Source organism: Boleophthalmus pectinirostris, unplaced genomic scaffold (assembly GCF_026225935.1).
Source record: "Boleophthalmus pectinirostris isolate CB_2022bp ecotype Guang Dong unplaced genomic scaffold, ASM2622593v1 HiC_scaffold_22, whole genome shotgun sequence".
NCBI lineage: Eukaryota > Metazoa > Chordata > Actinopteri > Gobiiformes > Gobiidae > Boleophthalmus > Boleophthalmus pectinirostris.
The window spans coordinates 3146332-3173905 of record NW_026571190.1 but is presented as its reverse complement, the minus strand read 5'-3'; the positions used below and the strand labels follow the sequence as shown (position 1 = coordinate 3173905).

General features: G+C 41.8%; 1 pseudogene; it reads right to left on the bottom strand.

Annotated features, from left to right (window-relative positions):
• Nucleotides 1–9396: 9396 nt before the first annotated feature.
• Nucleotides 9397–26831, bottom strand: LOC110165868 (NLR family CARD domain-containing protein 3-like; annotated as a pseudogene).
• Nucleotides 26832–27574: the final 743 nt, after the last annotated feature.

Here is a 27574-nt window from a genome sequence, read left to right as displayed (position 1 = left end):
GTCAAACTGCATGGATGTGTCCTTCAGGCTCATGGAAGTCATACAAGATATTAAATCTGGATCTCACAGCACCACTACTTCATTCACTGACGTTATGCAACATATTTTTGTATTTGAAGTAAATTATTTGTTCAATTTTCTGTAGGCGACAAAACTTTTGTCTTGCCAAAATCTGACCTTTCTGTGTTCATTAAATGATCAATCTTTCTTCAGTGAAGCAAAATTTATTTTAGTATATTGAGCATAATTTGGGAGGGTTTTATCTTTCATATGAGACATTTCTAAAACTAATCGATTAATTTAAAGTGAGGTTATAAGCTTTTGTTTCTACAAAATGGATAAGCCACAAGACTTTTGTCAGGGACTGTATATCCAGTTAGATGAAAATGTCTTGTTTAATTGTACATAAAGAAAACATGCATTATAAAAGTAATGTTGGTGTATTTGCTTTTCTTTCAGTTTTCCTCAGTATATTTTTTCATCAAAATCTCGTCTGAAATGGGTCATGTGTACATTTATTCACAAACATAAAGAGGTGCAGGTTGTAAAAAACTGTTGAGTCCTTAGGCAAAGCACTTCACCCTCATTGTCTAGTATGAAAGTGGTGTGTGAGTGTTGGTGGTGGTTGGAGGGGCCGATGGCACAGATTGGCAGCCTTGCTTCTGTCAGTCTGCCCCACGGCAGCTGTGGCTACAGTAGTAGCTTACAACCACAGGGTATGGAGTGAATGAATAAGGCTCTGTAAAGCATGTTTGAATGTCCAAAAAAGCGCTATATAAAACTGAGGCTAAAAACATAATGTGTAAAATGTTGCTTTAGACAAAAAGCAAAACTTTTCCAGCCCCAGATTCACATGTGTAAAGTGTGAAGCCCAGTGTGAGACTGCACTAACCCAGAGCTTCTCTGTGGTCCCTGAGAGCAGGACTAAGGCTTCTGAGCTGCTCTGTCAAATGAATGAAAGAGCACAGAAAACACATGAGCACAGTCTGACAGTTTGGATGGTGAAACCTGCTTTTGGACATGATTGATCTGTTTTGAATGTGAAACTGCATTTTACTCAGATTCATTTTTCTTTAGGAAAACTGTAACTCTGTTTGGGATTCTGTGTGAACTGTTTTACAAATTCTCATTTTCAACAGAGAAATGTGCTAAAAAAAAAAGTGTGTTGGGAGAGACACATTGAGACAGTTTGACATTTTATATATATATATATATATATATATATATATATATATATATATATATAATTTATTTATTTTTTATTTTTTTTTATATCTCACGCCGGGAGAAGTGAGTGGATGGCGTACCCCCGCTTACCACGACCACTACACCCCTTTATGCACGTAGATTTCTTTTCGAAAACGCTTGTCACTTTTTCATCATATAAACATGGCCTAAAATGAGGAGCTCTTTCGCATTTTTGTTTTCTAAAAGGTAGCTCACCAGAGAAAAACGCTTGGAGACCCCTGATACAGACTGTTTGAACATATAAGACAGTCCACCATCCACCTCCATCTTAAAGACACAAACCACTCATTTAAACACAGTGAGGTGCACAGTTTAAGCAGGAGAAGAGTTGGTTTGAAAGGAATGTGAAGGAAGCCAGTTTTGTTAAGAGAAAAACATCGGACTCCACTCAGTCTACAACAACCTCAAAAGACCTTGGCACAAATCAAACCAGGAAAAGGTGAATGACGCACTTGACAGCTCGGAGAGGTGGCCACACCTAAAATTAAATATAATTATCATAGTTATATAATTAGTTTTAATTATGAGTGAGCAAAATATGTTTAAAATGTGGATGGACAATAGATACAAATCTAGGTCAAGTATAAAAGATGTTCAACTGTGACAACATATATCAGCCCCAACAACGTCAACAAAACAAACTCAAGCTGCTGTAACTACAATAAGAGGCTACAGTCACAGCCTGGACACACGGCAACAGTGCCACTCCAGCAGCGCAGACGAATGGACCAATCAAACGTGATGTTCCCCTCTGGCTCCTCCCGTGGTTTAAATTCCTCCTGTGTGTCTGTGGACCTCACAGCCCCGACAGAGAGTCAGCAGACACAGTGAAGCGTTGTCCCCTCTGCTGCTATCTTCAGCTCCACTACCTGTTAACATGTCAGGAGAGCCGCGGGGGCTTGTGTACCTCATCACCGGGGGCTGTGGCTTCTTGGGCAAACACTTGGTGCGGGTTTTACTGGAGCAAGAGCAGGAGAGTGTGTCGGAGATTCGGGTCTTTGATGAACACACGGACCCCAGCATGGAGGAGGAGAGCACAGGTAAAAGGCAAAGCTGAAAAAGTGAAATCTCTGGTTTAGCTGAGTAAGTTTACTCAAATAGTTGGATGACTTGTTGAACTTGTACTTTGCTGACTGCAGCTGTGGTGCAGTTCAGGTTCAGTGCAGTTTTACTGTGACTTTTAATAATAATAATAACGCATCAGTTTTTTTTGGACACTCAAAGATGCTTTACAGATCATTATTCATTCACTCCATACCTGGTTGTGGTAAGCTACTAATGTAGCCACAGCTGCCCTGGGGCAGATGGACAGAAATGAGGCTGCCAATCTGCATGATCGGCCCCTCCGACCACCACCATCACTCACACACACACATTGCTTTCATACTAGGCAATGAGGATGAAGTGCTTTGCCTAAGGACACAATGACAGTTTATGCCACTGGTGTCCCCCTGTGGCTCTTGGAATTCCCAGTGTCTCCCATCCAAGTACTACCCAGGCCCAGCCTGCTTAGCTTCTGAGATCTGACCGGATCAGGCTTTGACAAGCTGGTATGACCTTTTACGGCCCACTGACTGCGCTCTCTGCTGCTGTGTGGTCACAGCAGGCTGCAGGCAAAGTGTGGAAACTGCGCTCCTGAGACAACATATTCACAGGGATTAAAGCTCTGGTCAGGAGTTCATGCCATAGATTAACATACAGAGTCTTGTTTGGAAACAACAGCAGCATTTCACACTAGGACCACTTCCTTGCACCTTTGGATACCACTATCTCGTGCTTTTGGATACTGTGGCGGTCTACACTAGGTAAGTACATTTGTGAAGTACCAGGAGTGTGCAGGGATATTTTATTCTGAAAGTACACCAGAACTGTCAGTTCTGCCGTCTCATTTCCTGTTTTGCTCATGCGATTTTGTCAGCTTGACATCAGAGACCACTGTGGTGTCCGGCAAAGATAGACTTCTTGCAGATTCTTTCCACAGGCCGACTCTCCACCCGCACCTGGACTGAGGACAGTGTGGCAGGAGGACACTGATTTGAATGACTTTCTAAGTCTTGCACCTGCAGTCAGTGCACACCAGGTGTAATGTGTGTGTCCTGTGCAGTGAAACACATCAGTCACAGTGATCCACAGGGCACGTAAAGGCATGTGTAACTGCTGATATTTGCTTGTTAAAGGTGCACTGTGTAACTTTTTGGTTGTTTCTGTGGATATGTCATTGCTCTGCCTCGAATGTTCCACAGTTTGACATTAAACTGTTCTACCTTACATTTATTTAATTGCGGGTGGTTTTATAGGTTTTATGGTCATGAGCTCTGGGTAATGACCGAAAGGACCAGATCACAGATACAAGCGGACGAAATGAGTTTCCTTAGTCACACGGGAGGAGCTCGAAGTAGAGGAGCAGCTGAGGTGGCTCGGGCATCTGTACAGGATGCCTCCTTGGCGCCTGCCTCAGAAGGTGTACCGGGCCCAGGTCACGCTGGAGGGACTATGTCTCTCGGCTGGCCTGGGAACACCTCGGGGTTCCCCAGGAGGAGCTGGATGTTATATCATACAGAAGGGGGCAGGTCAAATGAATAGTGTTATAATGATGATTTTAGTTGTAAGATAGAGAGTTTATGAAGATACAAAATTACAGCACAGAGCAGAGGTCTACTGTGATATGTGGGCTAAAATTTGCCTAATAAAATCTGTGCTTGTCATGATGTGCGTTTGGTTTGGTAAATGTGGAGAGGCTGCTCAAAACCAATAAGAGAATGTCACTCATGTTAGGAAAACTGGTTTAAATATCCTACACACTTTCTTCACTTTGAAGCAATTTTCTGTAACTTGCCAGTGGAAGTTGGCTTAAAGAAGGGTTCTCAAACTGTGGATGAGGGTCCAAAAAAGGGCACAGAGTTTAAGTGAACATTAATCAGATAAAATGGAGATAGATTTATTTAAAAAACAAAAACAAAACAAAAACAACAACAACATTGGTATATATGTGCCAAAATAACTGTAAAATACAAATAAATGTAGAGAATCACAAAGATGGTCTTGATTTAGTCTCAATGGACTGTGGTCTCAGACTGGTCTTGGATTAGTGTGGTTTGACTACGACACTAATGTATACACTGATGAATCTCTTCATTTAAATAGGGCCTGGTCTTATTAATACAAAAGATGTCCCAGTGCACCCAGTCTGCAAAACAAACAAACAAAAAAATTATAAATTAAAAATAAAAATAAAACGACATACAGTACAATAAAACATAAATCTGGAGAAGGTCCTGAAGGGTTTAAACTTCCTCCAGAAAGTTACACAGTATTGCTTTAAATATGCTTTAAGTCTTTTAAGAAAATGCTTAGTTTATTGTCATTCTGTGAGCATCTAATCAAATATTTTGTCATTTCAGGGACTGAGTATGTGATCCAGGCTTGTGTGGAAAATGGCATCTGCAGCCTCATCTACACCAGCAGCATGGCCGTGGTCCAAACCACTCAAGATTTCATCAGGTAATCTTCTGCATCCTCTGACCAAAGTCAGTGAGTGAGTCCAGGCATAACCTTCAACAACATTTCAAAACTAGAAAATAACAGGCACGATTTTTAGGAAAACCTTAAATATATTTTGTCTTTGAAAACCAATAAAGACAGACTTTATTTACATATTTTTCCATTTTTATTTCATGATTAGGAAATAGAAAACAAGTCATTTTCCAATTTTGGATTCTTTTTCTAGTTTTATAATTTTGGTGAAGTTTATCATTTTACTTCCTGGCTGAACTGTTCCCTGGCAACCATACTGTAAACAAGGGCCAAATCTTGTGTCTTTGAACATTAAACACCTGTAATTGAGTTCAGTGGAAAATTACAGGCAAAGCAATTCATTCCCATGGACACGACCGAGTGACTGACCTCGTAAAATATTGACACTGTAAAATAATTGAAATAATTGTGTCACCCCAAAGCTACAAAAACATATCATTTATAATGGTATATTTTTCCATTCTTTTCCATTTCTACTTTATAAAACAGCTCTGTGTTGGTGCTGAAGTGATCCTCCATGTGCACATGTGCAGGACCCTGCACACATCCCACAATGCACTGCACACTTCCCCTGTGTCATTCTTTCCTCAGCCACATGTTTGATCCAGAGGAATCCAAACATTCCTCTGATACGTGTGCTCGGCTCAGAACGACTCGACTCCACAGACGTCACATTTGGATGACAGTGAATAAGTGAATGAAAAGATTGTCTTTTTCTCTTAGAAAACACAAGATTATCACTACTCTTATCTAATTTTTTATTACTTAATAAGGATTTACAAAAATGTGTGCAGATTTCCTACAGGAGGCGTCTGGAACAGATGCCCTCCCCTCACTGCTCCTCTCGACGCAGAGGAGCAGAGGCTCTACTCCGAGCTCCTCCCGTGTGACTGAGTTCCTCCCTGTATCTCTAAGAGAACGCTCAGCCTCTGTGAAGAGGAAACTCATTTGACCTGCTTGTATCTGTGATCTTGTTCTTTCAGTCATGACTCAAATCTATGTTCTGCTTCATTCATAAAGAAGAACTTTATAAATGAAGTAGAACATATAATAAACCCCTGAAGTATGAAGTGGTTACTACACCGGAATCATTCTGAACAAACTCTTTGGTCCTTATGTTTCTTCTGTTACCAAGACTCACAAAACTGTGGCACACAAATAATATATATGAAAACTACAAAGATGATTCTTTTTTTTTTTTTTTTTTTTTTTTTTTTTTCAGGGGCACTGAAGACCTGCCCTACCCCATCAAACACACCATCACTTATGCCCAGACCAAGTGTGAGGCTGAGAAGCTGCTGCTGAAAGCCAATGGGACCAAGGTGAGAACATCTCACCATATGACACTATTGTCTGATCTGTGTTCTAACAGTTTCCTCATCACAAACACACCTGGAGTTGGGTTCTCTTTCATTCACACATGTTTAACACACAAACCTGCACATTTAGGCTGAGTTCTTCTCTCAAATGGAAAACCCTCTGTTCCACCTTCTGATGTCATGTGGTGATACAGGAAGTGCTCCACTATGTTTTTAAACTTCATATATATTCACTCGAATCATCCGGATAATTTCAGCCCCGGAATTGGCCATTTTTACTGAACTAGTTGGCTGTAGCTATTTTACCACTTCATGACATCACAAGCTGGAACAGAGTATTCTGAGCTTGTGAGATGTAGGCAGACAGAAAGAGTTACTCAAACATGTGGAAATGAATCAACACAACTCCAGGTCTGTTTTTGAGGTAAAAACATTAGAACGTGGCTTAAAGCTCACAAGAGTGATGTTTGTGTAATGTAGGACCTTCAGTCTAAAAATCACAAGAACAGCAAATAGTCGTTCAACCGGTGTTTGATCCACTTCGATCTCAAATACTGCGAGTAGAAGATAAGATAGGCCTAGTATCAAAACTAGATACTTATTTGAACTGGTATCAATACTAAAAAAGTCACATTCACAGGATACAAATGAACTTTTCCTGAATGACTTTACAATGATGTTGAGCTGTATCAGAACTAAAAGAGCACATAGACGAGTAAACACACATGGACCACTGAGGGATTACACACATCTGATATTACATATGAGATATTACACATGGGATATAAAAGCACTAATATTTAATGCTGAAACTGATAGAGTATTGTTATTATCATCGTGGTATCAGAGCCAGTATCAAGTACTGAGTCTACTCCTTCCTTTGTATAAGTAGATGTATTCCTTTGTGTAAGTAGAGTTTGAAGTTTTAATATCGTGACAACACTAGTTTAAAGTTAAATACTGGATTGTTTTAAATGAAATTTAAAGTGACGTCATTACATAAACTCTTGTGTAATTTAAGCTGATGCAGGAATCTCCTGTTCACAAAACAGCTGGTCAAGTTACAACGTGTTTTGACTTTGACCAACACACGAGGAGCACACACACACACGAGGAGCACACACACACACACGAGGAGCACACACACACACACGAGGAGCACACACACACACACGACGAGCACACACGAGGAGCACACACACACACACGAGGAGCACACACACACAGCACGAGGAGCACACACACAAGGACCACATACACACATGAGGAGCACACACACACACGCACGAGGAGCACACACACACACACGAGGAGCACACACACGCATGAGGAGCACACACATACACACACACGAGGAGCACACACACACAAGGAGTGCGCGCGCACACACACACACACTCGTTCCCTCGTCAAAAACAAACCTGAAGGTTTTTCATTTCACTTACAAAGATTAAGGTTAGATCCCCTTATTGCACTGTATTATTTTGTCTCGTTATCTAAGGGTCCAAAGCAAGAAAAAAATGATCTGATGAAGGCTTTTTGCTGAAATGTAATTTAAAAATAAAAAAAAGCTTTTGGACATCAGTTGTCTGAGTGTGCTATGCATTTTTTTCACTTTTAAATTGCTGTTTGTTGCATTTGCACCTCTACAACTTTGACGTGTGTTTTACAGTGTATGCACTGTAAAAGAGTGTATGCACCGTAAACGAGTATGCCTTTAGAATATTTAGAGGCTCATGGCGCCATCTAGTGGTGAGGTTTTGTAATGAAAAGCAGAGCTTCAGTGTTTTACATATTGCACAAAATACCTACAAAATCATGCATTCTTACAGTGAGCGGACTCACTTCTCACCAGATCTGACTTGTAACTTAGCCTGGTGGTGCACCTGCTTGTTTCCATGGAGATAGATTTGGTTAATGCCATACTGTAGAACAGAGTAAAAGCATTTTGAATTAACACAATAAGAAAACTTAACTTTTTCTTTTGATTTCTTTTATTGTAAACAGAAATTACTATAGATTTTGTTATGTTTAATCTATTATCTAAATTTAAAGTATGTTTTATTCAAATATTTAATAAAATCATTTTAAAACTGTGTATTTGTCTATTGAAGTTGTAATATTAATACAACAAGAGTTTCGTCTTATCCATGGGATTCACAATAATGAAACATTTTGGATAATTGCCATAGCGATTAATAATATTTTGAATAGACAAAAGTTACCAGAAGCTTTTTTCCAAGCTGCCAAACCTCTGTTCTGGAAACACAGTAAATAATAAACAAACAAACCTGTCCCGAAACCCCAATCTTAACCAAATTAAAATGCCTCTTCTCTAGCTCTTTTTGTCAGATTTGAACCTGCTCTGGGCTTGGCAAAATGCAGTTCTCAAATGTAAAACTGTACAGAAGTGATACGAGTACTCTGGATGACCTCTACAGATGCTTTTCAGACACAAGTTATCCATTTATTTTTAGACATAATGTTTCTAATCTAAAATAAATAAATAAAGAAAGAAAGAAAGAAAGAAAGAAAAAAAAAAGTTTTGTACTTCAGCCATCTGAATGTGCTACACTTTTTAATTTTAATTTTTGAAGTTGCTTCTCTCTGCATTTGCACCTCGATAAAGACATCGGTTTCTGTTGGATTCAATTAAAAGAGACTTCAAGACACAAGAATGTTTAAAGGTCCAATATTTCACAAACTGGATGAATCTGCACAAACATATGCACACAAATGAGCTTTAACTTAAACACTTAAATAGAGATTTAAAAGTAACTTTGCACAACACGATGGCTTCAGGCAATATCTGTGAGTTCACAAACTCACCAGAATCCATCTTGGAGTGTGTCCTCTGTACGGTTAATTGGACCAATCACAGAGCAGCATTGAGGGTCATTTTCAGTAAATGATGAGTTGATGGTGAATAAACATTTCCAAATGATTTGTAGGTGTGTCTTATTCTAAAGTGTGACCAAATCTCCTCGTGTTCTTCTGATGGAAACCACTCCTCACTCTGGGCATGTGACTGTTGGGTTGTTTGTGGAGCTGCTCATACTCTTGGTTTGTTTTCTGTTCAACTTGACTGAAATCACTTTGAGACATAAAAAAGAATCCACTGGAGGCAGTTCTAATGCACAATAAGAATGCATTTATTGATGGTCCACGGTTGACGAACAATAAAACAATTTCCCGGGAAATACAGAAAAGCAGAAAGACAAAGAAACCAAGAGGACAAAGCCGATTGGACGACCAAAAACAAAAACCCCAAAATGTCCCTCCCACAAAAAAACTCCGGAAAAGGCCCCATAAGAAAAGAGAGTCCCCTGGTCCCTTTGTCCTTCTGCTCTTATGTCCCAAAACATAGTCCCTCCAGGCTATGCCCATATACGGCTTTCCTTTTTTCAGACGTACACTCAGCTAACTTCCTGACCGTATGGAATGGCAGGTGCAGGTTTTTTTCTCTCCACTTAGAACTTTCCAGGCCTTTCATAGCCTCTGTAGCTGTACCCACTGGTCTTCTGGGGCACAGCTGGTTGGCAGAAGCTTTTCTCAAAGGAAAATGATGAGGTTATAAAATGATTCTTACAAATAAAATCTGATGGAACAAATGAGTGAATGTAGCTCATGATCCACCTGAGATCAAACTGAGGCCTAGTATCAGCGAAATGAGAGTGAAAAACAACTATGAATGACTCTATGGATGATTTGATTTAGAGACATGAAAAGTGAAGATTCTCTTAATCCAAAGGAGAACACAGAGACACTGAGGAGTCAGGCCAGAGCATAAACCCAGGGAGCAGAGGCTCAGTGAATGTGGTGTTGAAGGTGTGGAGGTGGGTCAGTTGGTCAGAGGAGACTGTGTAGAAGGACAGAGAACCAGCAGGACAGTCCACAAACACTGCTACTCTCCCAGAAGAGGAGGACCAGGGCTGAGGGAGGCGGGTTGGTTTGTCATTATGCTGAACAGAGAAACCATCTTTAGAACAGACCAGACTCCAGGAGTAATCATTCCATCCAAACATACTCTCAAACGTCGGTGCTGTACTTGTGATTCTTCTGTAAGACACTGATACACAAACCTCTCCACTCCACTGGACCTCCCAGTAACAGTGACCAGTCAGACCAGTGGAACACAGAATTTGAGGCAAGATGTAAAATCTGTCCTGATGATCTGGATACGGCCGCTCCTCTCTCACACGTCTCACCTTCTTGTTGTTGTCAGACAGTTTGAGGTTTCTGTGAGCTGTGTTTGGATCCAGAGTGAGATCACAGAAATCTGATGGAGAGAAAACACAACACAGCAGCAGTTAGTCCCATGTGGAGACACACATTTCATTAGAGTTTAATATGGACAAATGTTTTCATGAAAGATGGATTTAAAAGCTTTCACTTATTATGATGCCTGTATTTTTCAATTAACCCTTACATACTGTTCGGGTCAAATTTGACCCATTTTGACATTAAACAGTAAAAAAAAAAATACCCTAAGCATCATTATTTCATCCTAAAAATTTGATGACTTTTCCTAAATTTTGCCAAAATACACAAAAATGAAAATATTTAAAAATGTTATACTTTTGTACAGGTGCTACAAATTTTGCGACACCGAGGCTGTTCCGGATCTCTTAAGATGGATTTTAGCTCTATCAGTGCAGGTCAAATGAAGCAAAATGGAAGTTTTAGAGAAACTTGAAACTGTGAAACTGCACAGACCATGTGTGTGTGTATTTTTTAAGGCACAGTGGTGACAGAGTTCAAGAGTTCACTGTTTTCAGATTCCCCCATGTCCCAGGTTCCCAGAGACAGACGCCTGTTGGTTTTTGAAGAGAATCTCAAAACAGTGAAAGGAGTGAACATCCTGTTTATGGAGCACAGAAGAAACACAAGTCAATCAAGGGGGAGAGATCTTTGCTTCTAAGTTTGAGTAAGTTCACCCAGGACACCACAGTTGTCTGGTACATGTAAAAGAAGAACAAGACTGTCATTCTTATGAGCACATTACATATAATAATGTGGCTGCAGAGGTGAGCTCCTGGGAGCTCCATCATCATCATCATCATCATCATCATCATCCTTGACTACAATGCCAACGAAGGAGGAGTGGAAAACCTTGACAAAGTAACAGACACAGCTGCAAAAGAAGAACCTCCCGCTGGCCTGCTTTGTTGGCCCACTTTGTCTATGGAGTGAACTGAACTCGACCTGGAGGCCAAGCAGGAGGAACTGGAGGAGGTTCTTTTCTGGAGGAGTTTGGAAAGGCCCTTGTGACTCCCTGTATGCAAAGGTGACACCAGCTTCCCCACACAGCAGCTTCAGAAAACGAATGTTGTAAAACTTACAAAAATATGCTTTTCCTGCTCTCAGAAACATTATATTTATATATTACACTTATTTATTAATGTGGGACAGTCTATTTAGTCATTTTAAATAGATCTGTAGTTCAACATTTGGTTTAGACACTTACTATGAGGGTCAAATTTGACCCGAACCATACTGTGAAGGCTTCAGAAATGAACAGTATGTAAGGTTTAATGTATTATTATTTAATTTCTTAATCATTGCAGTCTTATATTTGTCTAATATTTCTTTTGCATCAGCCCTATATTTCCTTTAGTTTCAGAGCCTCTCACACATCTATTTCATATTATTTTCAGTGTAAATGTGAGTTGTGTGTAGTCTGTGCAGCTCCAGTCTTTGACGTCACTCCACACATTCCTACACTCGTCTGTGCTCCATGACACAGACTTTGTCCTTTAAAATGTCTCTATATGAATCCACAGTCACTTGTGCTTGTGTGTAGACAGTCCTGTGCTGAGTCCAACAGCTGTGTCTGTGTCAGTGTGGCTCCAGGGCTCCTCCTTTACTCCAGCACCACTACTTCTGATTAGAGTTGGAACCATATGAAACTTTTAAACTGGATTTCAATACTAAGGAAAAGACTTAACACTCAGTCCTGATTCTGATGCCCTGATGATAATTAAAAACACTTCATCTTTAGGAAATAGAACATGATTTTCATCATTAAATCATAGTACTTTCTTTTATGTTCCAATGTGCTCTTATATCTGTGTAATCGCTCCTAGGTCCAGGTAGGTTCATAGTGTCCATGTGTGTGTACTAGTCTATGTGCTCATATACTTGTTCTGATACAGCTCAACATCATTCTAAAGACATTCAGGAAAGGTTCATTTCTGTCCTGTGTGTGTTTTTATTATTGATACTTGCCTCAATAACAGCCTCAGTTCTGATGGGTCTTGGTGCTCCTCCTTTACTCTGTTTCCCATCATGCACTGTGTCTATGTGTCTGTTTCAAATGGATTTAACTCAACACTTACACTTTCTGAGTCCTGGTGCTAACCACTCAGCTCCAGCAGGCTCCAGTCTGAAACACATGACATATAACAGGTTTGTTCTGATGTTTTTATCACCACTTATCAAAATTAAAGCATAGGAAGCCGTACAATACATGTTTTAAACAAATTAAAGCAATGATTTGAATCAGACACATGTATGTCACCTTCTAATGAAGCCTTTTCCATTCTCCATGTTCACTGGTGCTTTTTATTGTCTTTCACTGTTTCACTTTATAGACTCAGGTCAAAGGTCATACCTCTGCTCAGACTCTAATGACCAACCCTACACTCTTTAAAGCTTCTATATGACACTAAATGGATTTGTGAGCTTTTGGCCATGTTCTAATACTGTTACCTCCTCAGAAACAGACCTGAGTTGTGTTTTGTTTCATTCACACGTTTGACTCATACTAACTTCATTATCAGTCTGTCTCCATCTCCAGAGCTCAAAATGCTCTGTTCCACCTTCTGATGTAATGAAGAGGTTATTTCCAGCAAACAGGAGTTTATACACTTTTGTTTAACCCCTGTAAGGTTAAATAGAAATGTGTAAACCTCATTGATTGTAACAGTATGGAAACACAGTTTCACATATTAATAACAAAATAAAACTTGCATGATTTATCAGCTTCAGATGAAGCCCAAGATGAATTCTGTGTCTCCAGTGGATCACCTACTGTAACCGAAATAATGTTCCACACCCCCAAACACACAGAGAGACTTTCATTTGGCCATAGAATACATATGGGGCCTTTCCATGGGAAACTGGCAGATTTCAGGACAAAAATTCAACTTAACTTTCATGGATTTTATTCAAATTTTACACAATTCATGTTTATATTTGATGTAATGTCTAAATGAAATTTGAGTCTTCATTTTTTGAATGATGAGTTTCTTTCTGCCATAGTAAAGTGGTCCATACCTGAGAGTGTCCAGTGTGCAGTGGGGGTCCTCCTGTAGAGCAGACAGGAGCTTTACTCCTGTGTCTCCTGGATGGTTGTAGCTCAGGTCTAGTTCTCTCAGATGGGAGGGGTTGGACCTCAGAGCTGAGGCCAGAGAAGCACAGCCTTCCTCTGAGACCAGACAACCTGACAGTCTGAGGACACATATTATTGTAATATGTCCATTCATTAGAAACATTCAAACCAAATGAGACAAGTAACACGTCCCATATTAAATTCCTTTCATCAATTGTAATTATCCAATGCAAATATGAACAGGTTATGTAATAATGGTGAATAATATGAACCGGTCTGACCTGAGCTGTTCCAGTTTACAGTGAGGACTCTTCAGTCCGACAGACAACATCGTCAGCCCTGAGTCCTTCAAGTCATTATGACTGAGGTCAAGGACCTCCAGACTAGAGGACTGGGAGCTGAGGACTGAGGACAGAGCTTCACAGCTTCTCTCTGACAGGTTACAGCTGCTCAGTCTGGAGGAGGAAACACTTGCTTATGTAGAAGCTGAATCAAATCATCCTCTGTTAAACAAATGTTACTCACAGAGCTTTGTTGGAGGCCTTGACCACTGGCAGCAAGCCTCAGGAGAACCTCCTCTGAAGCAGAGTATTTCTTCAGATCAAACTGCTCCAGATCTTCTTCTGATGACAGTAAGATGAAGGCCAGAGCTGACCACTGAGCAGGAGACAGTCCACCTTCAGACAGACGTCCTGAACTCAGGTACTGTTGGATCTGCTCCACCAGAGAACGATCATTCAGTTCATTCAGACAGTGGAGCAGGTTGATGCTCCTCTCTGCAGACACATCCTCACTCAGCTTCTTCTTGATGTACTCAGCTGTTTTCTGATTGGTCTGGGAGCTACTTCCTGTCTGTGTCAGCAGACCTTGTAGAAGGCTCTGACTGGTCGAAAGTGAAAGTCCCAGGAGGAAGCGGAGGAGCAGGTCCAGGTGTCCATTTGGACTCTGTAAGGCCTGGTCCACAGCTGTCTGGTGAAGATGCTTTAGTTTTCCTTTTACACTGAACTTTGTAGACTTCTGTGTTTCTCTGAGAGCAGGTTGATCCCAGTGTTGATGAAGGTCAGATGGACGTGAAGAGCAGCCAGAAACTCCTGCACACTCAGATGGATGAAGCAGTAGACCTTGTCCTGGTACAGGCCTGTCTCCTCTCTAAAGACCTGTGTGAACACTCCGGAGTACACTGAGGCTGCTGCAGCGTCCAGCCCACACTCGCTCAGGTCACTCTCGTAGAAGATCAGGTTTCCTTTCTGCAGCTGCTCAAAGGCCAGTTTTCCCAGAGACTTCACCATCTTCCTGGTCTCTGGACTCCAGTGTGGGTCTGTCTCAGATCCTTCTTTATACTTGATGTTCTTGACTTTGGCCTGAACCACCAGGAAGTGGATGTACATCTGAGTCAGGGTCTTGGGCAGCTCTCCTCTCTCTCTGCTTTTCAACACATGCTCCAGGACTGTGGCAGTGATCCAGCAGAAGATCGGCATGTAGCACATGATGTGGAGGCTTCTGGACGTCTTGATGTGGGAGATGATTGTGTCGGCCTCATCTCTGAACCTCTTCCTGAAGTACTGCTCCTTCTGTGGGTCTGTGAACCCTCTGACCTCTGTCACCATGGAGACACACTCAGCAGGGATCTGATTGGCCGCCGCGGGTCGTGTGGTTATCCAGAGGCGAGCGGAGGGAAGCAGGCTCCCCCTGATGAGGTTCACCAGCAGCACGTGCACTGAGGCGGACTCTGTGGGGTCGGTCAGGGCCTTGGTTTTGGTGAAGTCCAGAGGAAGTCTGCACTCGTCCAGACCGTCCAAGATGAAGAGCACCTGGAGGTCTTCAAAGCTGCAGAGTTCTGCTTGTGTTTGACTAAAGAAGTGACGAACAAGTGTCACCAAGCTGAAGCTTCTCTCCTTCAGCACATTGAGTGATCTGAAAGTGAACGGGAACAGCAGCTGTATGTCCTGGTTGGCTTTGCCTTCAGCCCAGTCCAGAGTGAACTTCTGAGTGAGCACTGTTTTCCCGATGCCAGCCACTCCCTTTGTCAGCACTGTTCTGATTGGTCCATGTGTGTGAGCTGGGCCTTTAAACATGTCTTCACATGTGATGGTTGTCTCTGCTGGGTCTGGTTTCCTGGAGGCTGTTTCCATATGTCTGACCTCATGTTCCTGGTTGACCTCTGAAGACCCTCCCTCTGTGATGTAGAGCTCTGTGTAGATCTCATTCAGAAGGGTGGGGTTTCCTGCTTTAGCGATGCCCTCAAACACACACTCAAACTTCTGCTGCAGGTTAGACTTCAGTTTACGCCGATAAACTCCAGAATAACTCCCTGAATGAAGACAACAGATACAGGCCTGAGTCTCAGAGAAGATAAAATGACTGTGAGCATCTTGTTAAATGTGTTAAATGGTCCTACTGCTCCACAGACGCTCAGCCAGCTCCTTCTGCTTCATCCTCCTCAGGAAGTTCAGTGTGATCTTCAGAACAGCCTCACTGCTGCTCCTCTGCTCTTCATCCTCATCCTCCACAGGCTCTAAGCATTCTGGGTAATCTGTACTCAGAACCTTGTGGAGCTTCTTCAGCTCCTTCTGGACAAAAGTGAAGATGTCCTCCTCCAGAAGCTGAACAGACACATTATAAACAACACAAATGCAGTCAGTGTCAGATCTGTGTCAAACAAGTTCTCATTCATCTGAACATTTCCAAACTTTAGGCTACGTCTACACGACAACGCTCCTGGATTTTTTTCTTTGCGCATTGAAAAAAATTTGCGTCCACACACGTGTCGGATCAATAAATATTCACTTTCACATGACAACGGAGCACTGAGTGAAAACAATGAAATACATCTGCCACACCTGTATGTGGCGCTGTTAACAATGATAATAATATTTAATAATGCATATCTCATCACCGTTTTTTAAACTTTAAGGTAATTTAGCCCATTCTAGATGTATCCCAGAAATATAACCGTTTTGTTTTGCAAAAGTTAAACATAAGTCACAGAAAGAACCCATATATTCCACTGAGTCCTGTCCTTTAGTCAGACAGAAGCTGAATCACATCAGCAGTACAATAGAGAGCTGTTTTGTGAGCGCTTATTTTATACAAATGAACCAAGCAGTTTTAAGTTTTGTTTCTGTAAAATGTACACAAATATGCATAAAGCTTTGTAGATAGGGAAGACTTGAGAACACAGAAACACAGAAATGTCTGGACGCAGATCGTTTCTGATACGGTGATACAGTGATAGACGGATTCCTTTCAGTGTAAACGTCGTCTTTGTTATTGATCCGTGTGCGTAATCTGTGGTGCGTTTTGTTAGTATTGGTACTAGCAGTGTGTCGGTTGCTGGGTGAAGGAGCGGTTCCGTAGGCTACACCTGTCCCATTTCGGCAACGCTCTTGCAGTCTGTGGAGACCAGTTCGAGGGCTGCAGTCTTCGCTGCATCGGAGGACCCTTGCGATGACGGGATCATGACGTCATAGTTTTTCAAAAGCTGTGGTTTGTTTGTCCACATGACAACGCAATGCCGGCGTTCTGAGATTTCTCCACTCTGGAACTTGTTCTCAAAACGCCGGCTCCGTGTGGACGAAAGGCCAAAAGGAATACAAACTTCTCCGTTTTGACCAAAAACGCCCCTTAGTGAATGACAGACCTTAAATACGGAGTCCAGCTGTGTGTGATGGTGCTGACCACTGGAGACCTCTGGACCCATCTGTTCTGCTCTGTGAAAGAGACACATTAAACTCTCATTTCAGTTCTATTGTTTTATTCAACACTTGTGGAAACTCACGGCTCTGTGGCAAAAGCAATGGGATGTGCCATAGACCAGTCACTCCTGAGGGACTCACAGCTGGGACCAGGTTCAGATGGAGGATGTTTCTGGTGGATCCTGCAACAAAGAAGAAAAACACTTCAGTCACAGTAAAACACATGGGACTGTTCTGACTCAGGTCAGATACTTCAGGAGGTTCTACAAATTGTTAGTCTGTCATTACACTAAAAATAAAATACTTTTAACATCTTTAAATTTTTTATTTTATTTTTTGATTTAAACCTCAAACGTTTCCAAGTAGAGGCTTGACAGTGGAACTGAATATAATGGATGATATAATGGATGTTTGTTAAACCAATCCACTCTTAAAATCCTTCAGTGTCTGTGTTTATAATTAGATTTTAAGTATAAATTTAACTAGATTTCTCTCAGAAAGACAAGACGTCCTACATTGACGCGACACATGTACACCTGGTGTTTTTGGTCATCACATTTCTTTAGTTCATGTAAACACACACAACAGTCACATCTGATCATTGGCTCAGACTTACTGTGGACCAGGCTCCTTTTTAAAATCTACATATCGGTCAATAGAGTGTTCACTTCCCAGCGCCGCCCTGCTGGTGGTGGGAGGGTCTGCGTCCTCTCTGTGCTCTCTTGGATCCATGCTCAGTCCAGAGTCCTACAGAATGACATCACAGTGTTTAGCCCCGCCCACTGCTCACATGGTTCATCTCATGGAGTTTTGTCATGTGCCTCCATAAAGAGACTTTCAAATCCAAATGTAAAGGAGAAGACGCCAAAAGAACCAAACATGTTTGAAAATGGAACTGTAGAATGAACTTGGTCTGGACAATACTGGGTCATTCCACACGAAATCTCTGAATGCCTCCGCTCGACCATCTCAGAATTTTTTTGAAAACATTCTCGGAGATTCACACACTTTCCAAAAGGAAAAGTCCTAGATTTTAGCTCCCAACTTCTTATAGTTTTGTTATTAATAATACTTAGTTTTCAGAGGAGCCACTTTCAGATTGCTGTATCTAAAAAACTATTTAAGGTTTGTCCTTCAGATTTTTAAGGGTTAAAATTTGTCAAATGTTCTTGTAGAATATGGACTTTTACACATGTGCTTTTCATTTATTTTGAATTTTTATTTTGAATATTTATTTTGAATTTGCTCGCAAAATCTCCTCTTCAAATATGAGGGCATCTTTGAAAGACTGTGGAAAGGGGTCATATATTTTTATTAACTAAAGAAGTAAAAAAAACATATACAATGTGGTGGGTTAAAGTCAGTCATCAATAATGTGTGCATGTTGTTTGCCATGAGATGTTCTGAGTGTGCTGTTGCTGTGTCAAAATCAAACTAAAGATGGCATGAGCATGTGAAGTCCATGGCTGTCAAGCTGGAAAGTAGATTTTCAAATGCGTTCGCCGTGCCAGGTACCAGAGATAATCACTGTTTCAAGCCAGTCAATGCAACAACGTCTGAGGTCAGCAGAGTGTCTGGAATTGCTGAATTTGTTTGTCCACTATGAGACAGAACATGCAGAAGAAGAGGTTTCACAGGGCTTCCAAATCAGTGACATGATACCTGGCCAATATGTAACCTGTCTTTATGATCATCACTGGTGTGTAGGAAGCATCAGAGAGACATGTGAAGCCCAGCAAGATGTTCAGATACGACTCATGTATCCACACAACCCAGCAACAAGTTTCTTCTGGCCCAGGAGAGAAGATGTGTGCTGGGTACCTTTACAACACAACATTTCTAAAATAGATGTTCCAGCACTACAAGGACTCCTATATACAATTTTTATTATTTATTTATTTATTTATTTATATATTTTTATTTGAGACAGGGACAGAGCACAATTTTGACATTAATCTTAACAGGGGAGATGTATTGTATGAGGTTGCAGTAGCCCGAGGGGGACTTGTGTCCCCTAAGACTTTGACTGTACTATAGAGAACCAGGATATTAGGGTATTCCAGGTATTCTGGAGAATTAGGGACATGTAGGCAATTTTTATATTAATGTATGCTAGTTTTTGACCAACAACCTCTAACCTACGCTACTGATAAAGTCAAAATGGCTTTCATAATGAGTCTACTTCTGGCAAAGCTTCAGTCTGGGCAGTGGCTTTAGCTAGTAGCTATGGTACCATTTGCAACTCCTTAAGGTTTTTGATCATCCCCTTCAAAGTAAAGAAGCCGGTAACAGGCTTCTATCTCTACATCAAGGTTCTGGCTCAGTTTCTTCTTACTCAATTGATTTTCATATCTTGACCATAGAATGTGGGTGGGAGGAGAAGGCTTTGCAAGGGGTGTTCTTCCGGGGTTTGAGTGAAGAGATTAAAGATGAACTAGCTGCCCGTGATGAAACCACCTCGTTAGAAGAACGTATTTCTCTTGCTATCCGTTTAGATAACCGCCTCAGGGAAAGGCATAGGGAGAGAGCAGCTGGGCAAAGTCATCCTTTTTCCCACTCCAGAGCTGCCCAACAGCCGGCTCCCTCCACCCTTCCACCTGTGTCTATACCCGCAGTTCCAGCTTCCACCTCCTCCAACACCGAGGAACCCATGCAGTTGGGGAGATTGGGACTAACCCCTGAGGAACATCAGTGCCGTCTCAGCCAGAACCTCTGTCTGTACTGTGGTCAGGCTGGCCACATTCTGATCCATTGTTCGGCTCGACGAAAAGGGTAGGCTCATCAGTCTCTGGAGGGGCACTAGTGAGCCACACACCCCCACAGACCCCTCCTCCAGACGAATTCAGCTCAAATAACTGTCACATGGTCTCAGACCTCTTTCCCTCTCCGAGCCCTTGTGGATTCCGGTGCCGATGACAACTTTATTGATTCTGCGTTTGTTTCCCAGTGCAACATTCCTATAGACCCTTTACCTGAGCCCAAGAATTTTTCACCATTGATGGAAAGCTACTGGCCTCTGTCATTCATCAAACTGTTCCTGTGTCGCTGCTGCTCTCTGGTAACCACTGTGAGACCATTTCTCTCTACATAGTCGCCTCACCCTCCTCTCCTTTAGTTTTAGATCTCCCTTGGCTTAAGCTCCAACTCCCATATAGACTGTTCCACTGTCCATAGTTAATTGGAGCATTTTTTTGTCACTCTCACTGTCTTCACTCTGCCGTGCTCACTACCCAGACTGTGTTAACACCTCCCAAACCAGTCGATCTCACACTTGTCCCCTCCGAATACCATGACCTCCAGGAGGTTGAATCCAAGGACCGAGCTTTGTCACTTCCCCCACACAGGCCATATGACTGCAGCACTGACCTGGTGCCCCTCTACCTACCAGTAAGCTCTATAACCTCTCTAAGCCTGAAAGACAAGCTATGGAGGAATACATTTCTAGTTTGTTGGCTGCTGGTTTAATCCGACCCTCTTTGTCTTCTGTGGGAGCAGGATTCTTCTTCGTTGATAAGAAAGACAAATCTTTAAGACCATGTATTGACTACAGGGGCTTGAATGACATAACTGTGAAAAACAAGTATCCCCTGCCACTCATAGACTCTGCCTTCAGCTCCCTCCATGAGGCTACTATTTTCACCAATTTGGACCTCCGCACAGTGTTGGGAAGTAACAGATTACATGTACCGGAGTTACGTAATCAGAGTACAAATTATGAGTAACTGTATTCAGTTACAGTTACTGTTTCAGTGAGTGGTAATTGGATTACAGTTACTTTGTTGAAATAAATGGATTACGCGGCGGTATTTTCCTGTTTTCACATTTTGGGCTAAACCAGGACTAAAACCAGAACTAAAACCAGGACTAAAACCAGGACTAAAACAGGACTAAACCAGGACTAAATTAAGACTAAACCAGGACTAAACTAGAACTAAATTAAGACTAAAACCAGGATTAAACCAGGACTAAACTAGAACTAAACTAGGACAAAAAGCAGGACTAAACCAGGACTTAAACCAGGACTAAACCCAGACTAAACTAGGACTAAATTAAGACTAAACCAGGACTAAACTAGAACTAAATTAAGACTAAAACCAGGACTAAACTAGAACTAAACTACGACTAAAAAGCAGGACTAAACAGGACTAAAACTAGAACTAAAACCAGGACTAAAACCCAGACTAAACTAGCACTAAAACCAGGTCTAAACTAGGACTAAACTAACACAATATGACACTAACAGTAGGTGGACATAATTGTGATTTCATATAAAAATAATTTCTCTGTCAATAATATTTTTTATGTGGTCAAGTATGAGTCATTTTCAGGATGTGGTTGTTACATTCATGTAGTTTTAAAAAACATGACGATATATATATTTTTTATTTATTTATTAAATGACAAATGGTAATATACAAAACAAGTGAAAAAGCATGACAATATCAAGTAATCCAAATTATTCAGATTACGTTACTCACTTTAAGTAATTTAATGGATTAGGTTACAAACTACATTTTGGGGTATGTAATCTGTAATCTGTAGGGGAATACATTTTAAAAGTCACCTTCCCAACACTGCGTCCGCAATGCCAACCATCTAGTACGAATAAAAGAGGGAGATGAATGGAAAACAGCTTTTAACACCCCACTTGGACATCTCGATATCTGGTTATGCCATTTGGCTTAACTAATGCCCCAGCTGTTTTCCAAGCTCTTATCAATGATGTCCTGAGAGACATGTTAAATAGGTTTGTATTTGTGTACCTAGATGACATTTTGATTTTTTCTCATTCTTAGCAGGAACATGTTCAACATGTGAAACTTGTCCTACAGCGCCTCCTAGAGTAACAGACTTTATGTGAAAGCTGAGAAGTGTGAATTTCATGTGTCTTCTGTTAGTTTCTTAGGTTTTGTCGTGGAGAAGGGGCAAATTAAGACTGACCCAGCAAAGTTGAAGGCTGTGGTTGAATGGCCCACTCCAACAAACAGAAAACAGCTTCAAAGGTTTCTGGGATTTGCTAACTTTTATTGTAGATTTATTCACGACTATAGCAAAATTGCTTTTCCCCTAACCAAGTTAACATCTTTGAAAGAACAGTTTCTGTGGTCAGCTGAGACAGAGGCAGCTTTTGTTAGATTAAAGAGTCTATTTTGTTCTGCACCTGTTCTTTCACATCATGATCCATCAGCACAGTTCATTGTTGAGGTGGATGCATCGGACTCTGGCATCGGGGCAGTTCTCTCACAGAGCTCCACATCAGACCAAAAGCTACATCCTTGTGCCTTCTACTCACAGAGAGAAATTATGATGTGGGCAACCGAGAGCTTCTGGCAGTTGTGATGGCTCTGAAGGAATGGAGGCACTTGCTGGAGGGCTCAACTCAACCATTTTTGGTATGGACAGATCATAAAAATGTGTCTTCTTCATTCCGCCCGCAGGCTCAACTCTCGACTCTCTGTGAGTCCTCTTCCTGGGCCGTTTCAATTTCTCCCTTACCTTCCACCCTGGGTCCAGAAATATTAAACCAGATGCTTTGTCCCGTCAGTTTGCCGCCTCCTCGGTAGATTCTCCTGAGAAAACCATCTTGCCATCTACCTGTATTGTTGGAGCAGCCCACTGGGAGGTGGAGAAAGTGGTCCAGGAGGCCCAGGTGAGTGACCCCACGCCTGAGGGATGTCCACGGGTTTGCCTATTTGTTCCTCCATCTGCCAGGTCGGTGCTTCACTGGGGTTATGCTTCCAAGGTCTCCTGCCATTCTGGGTTTTACCGTACACTGACCCTGCTCCAGCAGCGTTTCTGGTGGCCATCCATGTCATCTGACAGCAAAGACTTTGTTTCTGCCTGCTCCGTTTGTGCTCGTAGTAAATTCTATCACCGTTTTACAGCTGGACTCCTGCACCCACTTCCTATTCCCCATCAGCCCTGGTCACACATTGCAGTGGATTTTGTCACTGGCCTCCCGCCTTTGAAAGGCAATACCTGTATTCTTACAGTTGTAGACAGATTCTCCAAATCTGTGCACTTCATTCCACTCGCCAAATTGCCCTCCGCTTTTGAGACTGACAATTTACTCATTCAACATGTGTTTAGGATTCATGGTATTCCTCAGGACATTGTTTCGGACAGGGGGCCACAATTTACCTCAGGTTTACAGAGCCTTCTGCCACTTGTCCTTGGGGTACCATCCGCAAACCAATGGCCAGACTGAGCGGGCCGGTCAAGACTTGGACTCTGCTCTTCGCTGTGTCACTGCACGCCACCCTGCTTCCTGGTCCACCCACCTCCCTTGGATTGAATACACCCATAAGTTCTCGGTCAGCTCAGCCACTGGGATGTCTGCTTTCATGGCAGCTAATGGGTTTCAGCCTCCTCTGTGCCCTACCCAGGAGAGAGAAGTTGCAGTATCGTCCATTCAGCAACATCTTTGGTGAGCCCGGCTTGTCTGGCAGGAGGTCCGTACTATCCCGTACGGCTGCTCGTAACCAGAGGCTTGCTGACCGCCATCAGTCTCCTGCTCCTGACTATGTACCTGGCCAAAAGGTTTGGCTCTCTACTCGTGACTTACCTCTTAAGACTGAGTCCCGCAAACTGGCACCCAGGTATATCGGTCCATTTGTTGTAGAGCGCATAATCAATCCCACTGCTTAAACTGAAGCTGTCCCCATCCTTGAATGTCCACCCTTCTTTTCACGTGTCTCTCCTCAAACCTGTTTCCACAAGTCCCCTGAGCCCTCCAGCCAAACCTCCTCCTTTGTGTTTGTTGCAGAGCTTGAGTGTGGCAGGGGGCGTGGCTTCTCCCAGAGCAGATGAGACACACCTGCAATCAATTCCTTCACCAGCCTCTGTACAAAGCCTTGGTCTTCTCATCACTGACTCTGCCAGAGAATTCTGTCCTGTTCGGTAGTGCTCAGTGTGCCTCTTGGTAATATATCCACTAGTTTGTTGTTTTGGTGAACTTTTTGGAATTAAATGTGTTTGTCTCTGCCCAGGTCTCTCCGTTGTCTCCTGCTGCAACCTCTGGGAAAGCCGGCCAGCTCCCTGCCTCCTCAGCCTGTTTTCCTTTGGAAATAAACTGTTTAAAACTTGACCGTGTTCTGGCTCTGCTTTGGAGTCCCTTTAGCCAAATCTTAACAATATAGTTATTTACAAACTGTGTGTAAAATAATGCTTTAGACAGTGCTTCATTGTGGTCCAGGTCTACACCAGGACTAAACCAAGACTAACTCATATCTAAACTAAATCTGTACCCAACCAGGGGGTCCACAGTCTATTCCGGCATTCCTTCATTACGACATACTTATATTAAGACATCCCGGTATTACGACACATCATATTTTACATCTCTGGCTGTCCATGGTGCTGAATGCAGCAAATCGATTGATATGGTGGTAGGTATAGAGCAGTGGGACATGGCTGCTGACCACACAATAGCTTTTCTTGTCTACAGTAAAATGACTCACTTTGAGACTCTTAAATGTCCAAACAGATCAGAGCTCTGCACTTCTAATTTAGATGTAAGCTAAAACTGTTATTATTTGTGAAATGTGGTGCAGTACTTCAAATATGTGATTTTTAAAGGATAAAAATTTGGAGATAAAGTCCACAGGAAGTAGAGTCACTGTCACTAATCTGCAGATTCACTTCGATCCATGCGCTGTGTGGATGTAAACAAACACACGTGCTACTCTCGCCTTTTTACTTTCAAAGAACGACTCAAACTGGATTAACAGTGTGGTTTTGTGGACTGGATGATTTGTGGAGGACAAATAATGTGATAATAATGTGGTATAATGTGGGTGAGATGCTGCACTTAAATTTTACCACATTACAAGAGGTGAGGAATAACGTCATCTCAGTGAGCTGATACAATGAACTTGAATGGTTCTTTATTTAGGCTGTATGGTGTTCTCCACAGATCACCTACACGATGAAATGAATGAAGCACAAAGGCCCATGCAGCCTCTGTTGTAGATGAGATCCTTTCCCTGGCCAAAGCCTGGCCTATGCTCTTTTTTCAAATGTGTGACTGTTTCCCACTGCAATCAGTTAGGACAATTAGAGCAATTTTCCCACTGTCTGATCTCCTCTATAGCCAAAGTATTCTCTAATCAAGAGCTTTGCACCGGCCCAAGTATCTTATGATATATGGGAACATGTCAAAAAGTGGAATGTTTGAAAAATACTAGTGCCACTACTCCAACAATGAAAAAAAAAATAAATTTGGAGTAGTGGAACGCTTGAAAAATAATGTTTATGCCACTTCTCCGACAATTAGACGTCAATGTCTAAATAGTGGCATGTCGGAATAACAGCATGTAACCTAAAACCAGTCTAAGACAGGTCTAAAGTTCACAACTAAACCCAGGACTAAACCAGGTTTAAACCAGGTCAAACCAGGTCTAAACCAAGACGAAAGGAGAACCCACACAAAATCATCTTCCATGTAACACAAAGTCACAGAAGTCTCCCTTTTATTTCTATGTGGTTTATAAAGACTCTGGTCAAGCACAAAGAGCAAATATGAGACCAGGATAAGTACAATTAAAAGTCCCGTCTGAAGCAAAAATAAATAATACAAATGATTCAACATGAAATATGGAACAGTGGGAGTTTAGAGCAGAAAATTGTCAATTGCACAGAAACAACACATGACAAGAGCCACATGAGGAAACTCTGAGAAGGACAAGAAAAGAGACACGACTCTGAGCACTTAGTCTCTGAGGGACATGGAAACAAATCCATACATCTATTATGGACAAATAACCAGAAAATAAACCAGAGTCAGGCCAAAACACAAACTTCAATCACTTCTCCTTTTGAAACTGACATCAGCAAAACAGCTCCCACAGAATCCTGACCAGGGTTTCACTTCTTTAAAAATAAAGTCAGGAAAATTCCATTTTACAAAACTTATGAATCATTTCCCAAACTCAAAGATAAGAAACAAAAACCCAGAATGTTCCGTCCCACTGGACACGTGCTGTATCACACTCATGTCTCTATATTCAGTAGAGTCTGTGCACACGGCTCCAGCTCTTCTCTCTTCATCGTGTGTGAACAAGCCTTTAGTGTGAAAAAACAAGGTGAATTCAGTGAGTGTGTGTGTTTGTGTGAGAGCTGTGTCAAGTGTTCTGAGAAAGAGTCTGAAAACTCTGTCAACTGATTACAAATGTCCCAATGATATGAACACCACAGACACCCATCCTGTGAGCACCCACGCAAATCTCCAAGCACCCACCGGAATTTTTCCCAATCCTAAATTGACTAGATTCTTAAGAATGCACATTTACAATGAGCCTTTAGTGTCCCTCTCTCTGTCTCTGCGATGTATATGGAAGGGGAGCACACATAAAAAAGGTGAAATGTGTGTGTGGGCACATGCACGTGCACCCAAGAGTGCCTGTACATGTGTTTGCACTGAGCACCCACTTGGAAAAACATACACCGGCACCTATGAAGACCACCAAAAGTACAACTACATAAATGAGAACAGGAAATAAAACAGGAACTGAACCAGGACGAGCACAGATCTAAACTAAATTTGTACCAACCCAGGATTAAACCAGGACTAAACCAGGACTAAACCCAGTGTTGAACAGAATCAAACTAGTGATACCTGAGTGGATCCAAAGAGTCCAAAGCGTCTCAGAGAAAAGTGTGCGTCTGGAGGAAGAGGCTTGTTGTGTTGTGTTGCTTGTGTTCTTCCTCTTCTATTGGCTGTGGTCCAGGTGGGCGGGGCTTCACACTGGTGAGTGACAGGAAGTTGCTGCTGAGCTCTGCAGTTTTGTAGGTCTCATTTATTATGACACAACTGAAAAAATGAGCCAATAGCACAAAAATATGAAGGAGAGAACCCACTCCTGCTCACCCACTGCACCAGAATATAGAGAGACAGATAATACTCCCTACAACTGTACAACAACTCACCCACTGCCGATACGTGTAGTACAGATGATGTGAGTATTACAGATACATGTAGTACAGATGTGAGTATTACAGATACATGTAGTACAGATGTGAGTATTACAGATACATGTAGTACAGATGTGAGTATTACAGATACTTGTAGTACAGATGATGTGAGTATTACAGATACTTGTAGTACAGATGATGTGAGTATTACAGATACATGTAGTACAGATGTGAGTATTACAGATACATGTAGTACAGATGTGAGTATTACAGATACATGTAGTACAGATGTGAGTATTACAGATACATGTAGTACAGATGTGAGTATTACAGATACTTGTAGTACAGATGATGTGAGTATTACAGATACATGTAGTACAGATGATGTGAGTATTACAGATACATGTAGTACAGATGTGAGTATTACAGATACATGTAGTACAGATGAGAGTATTACAGATACATGTAGTACAGATGAGAGAATTACAGATACATGTAGTACAGATGATGTATTACAGATACATGTAGTACAG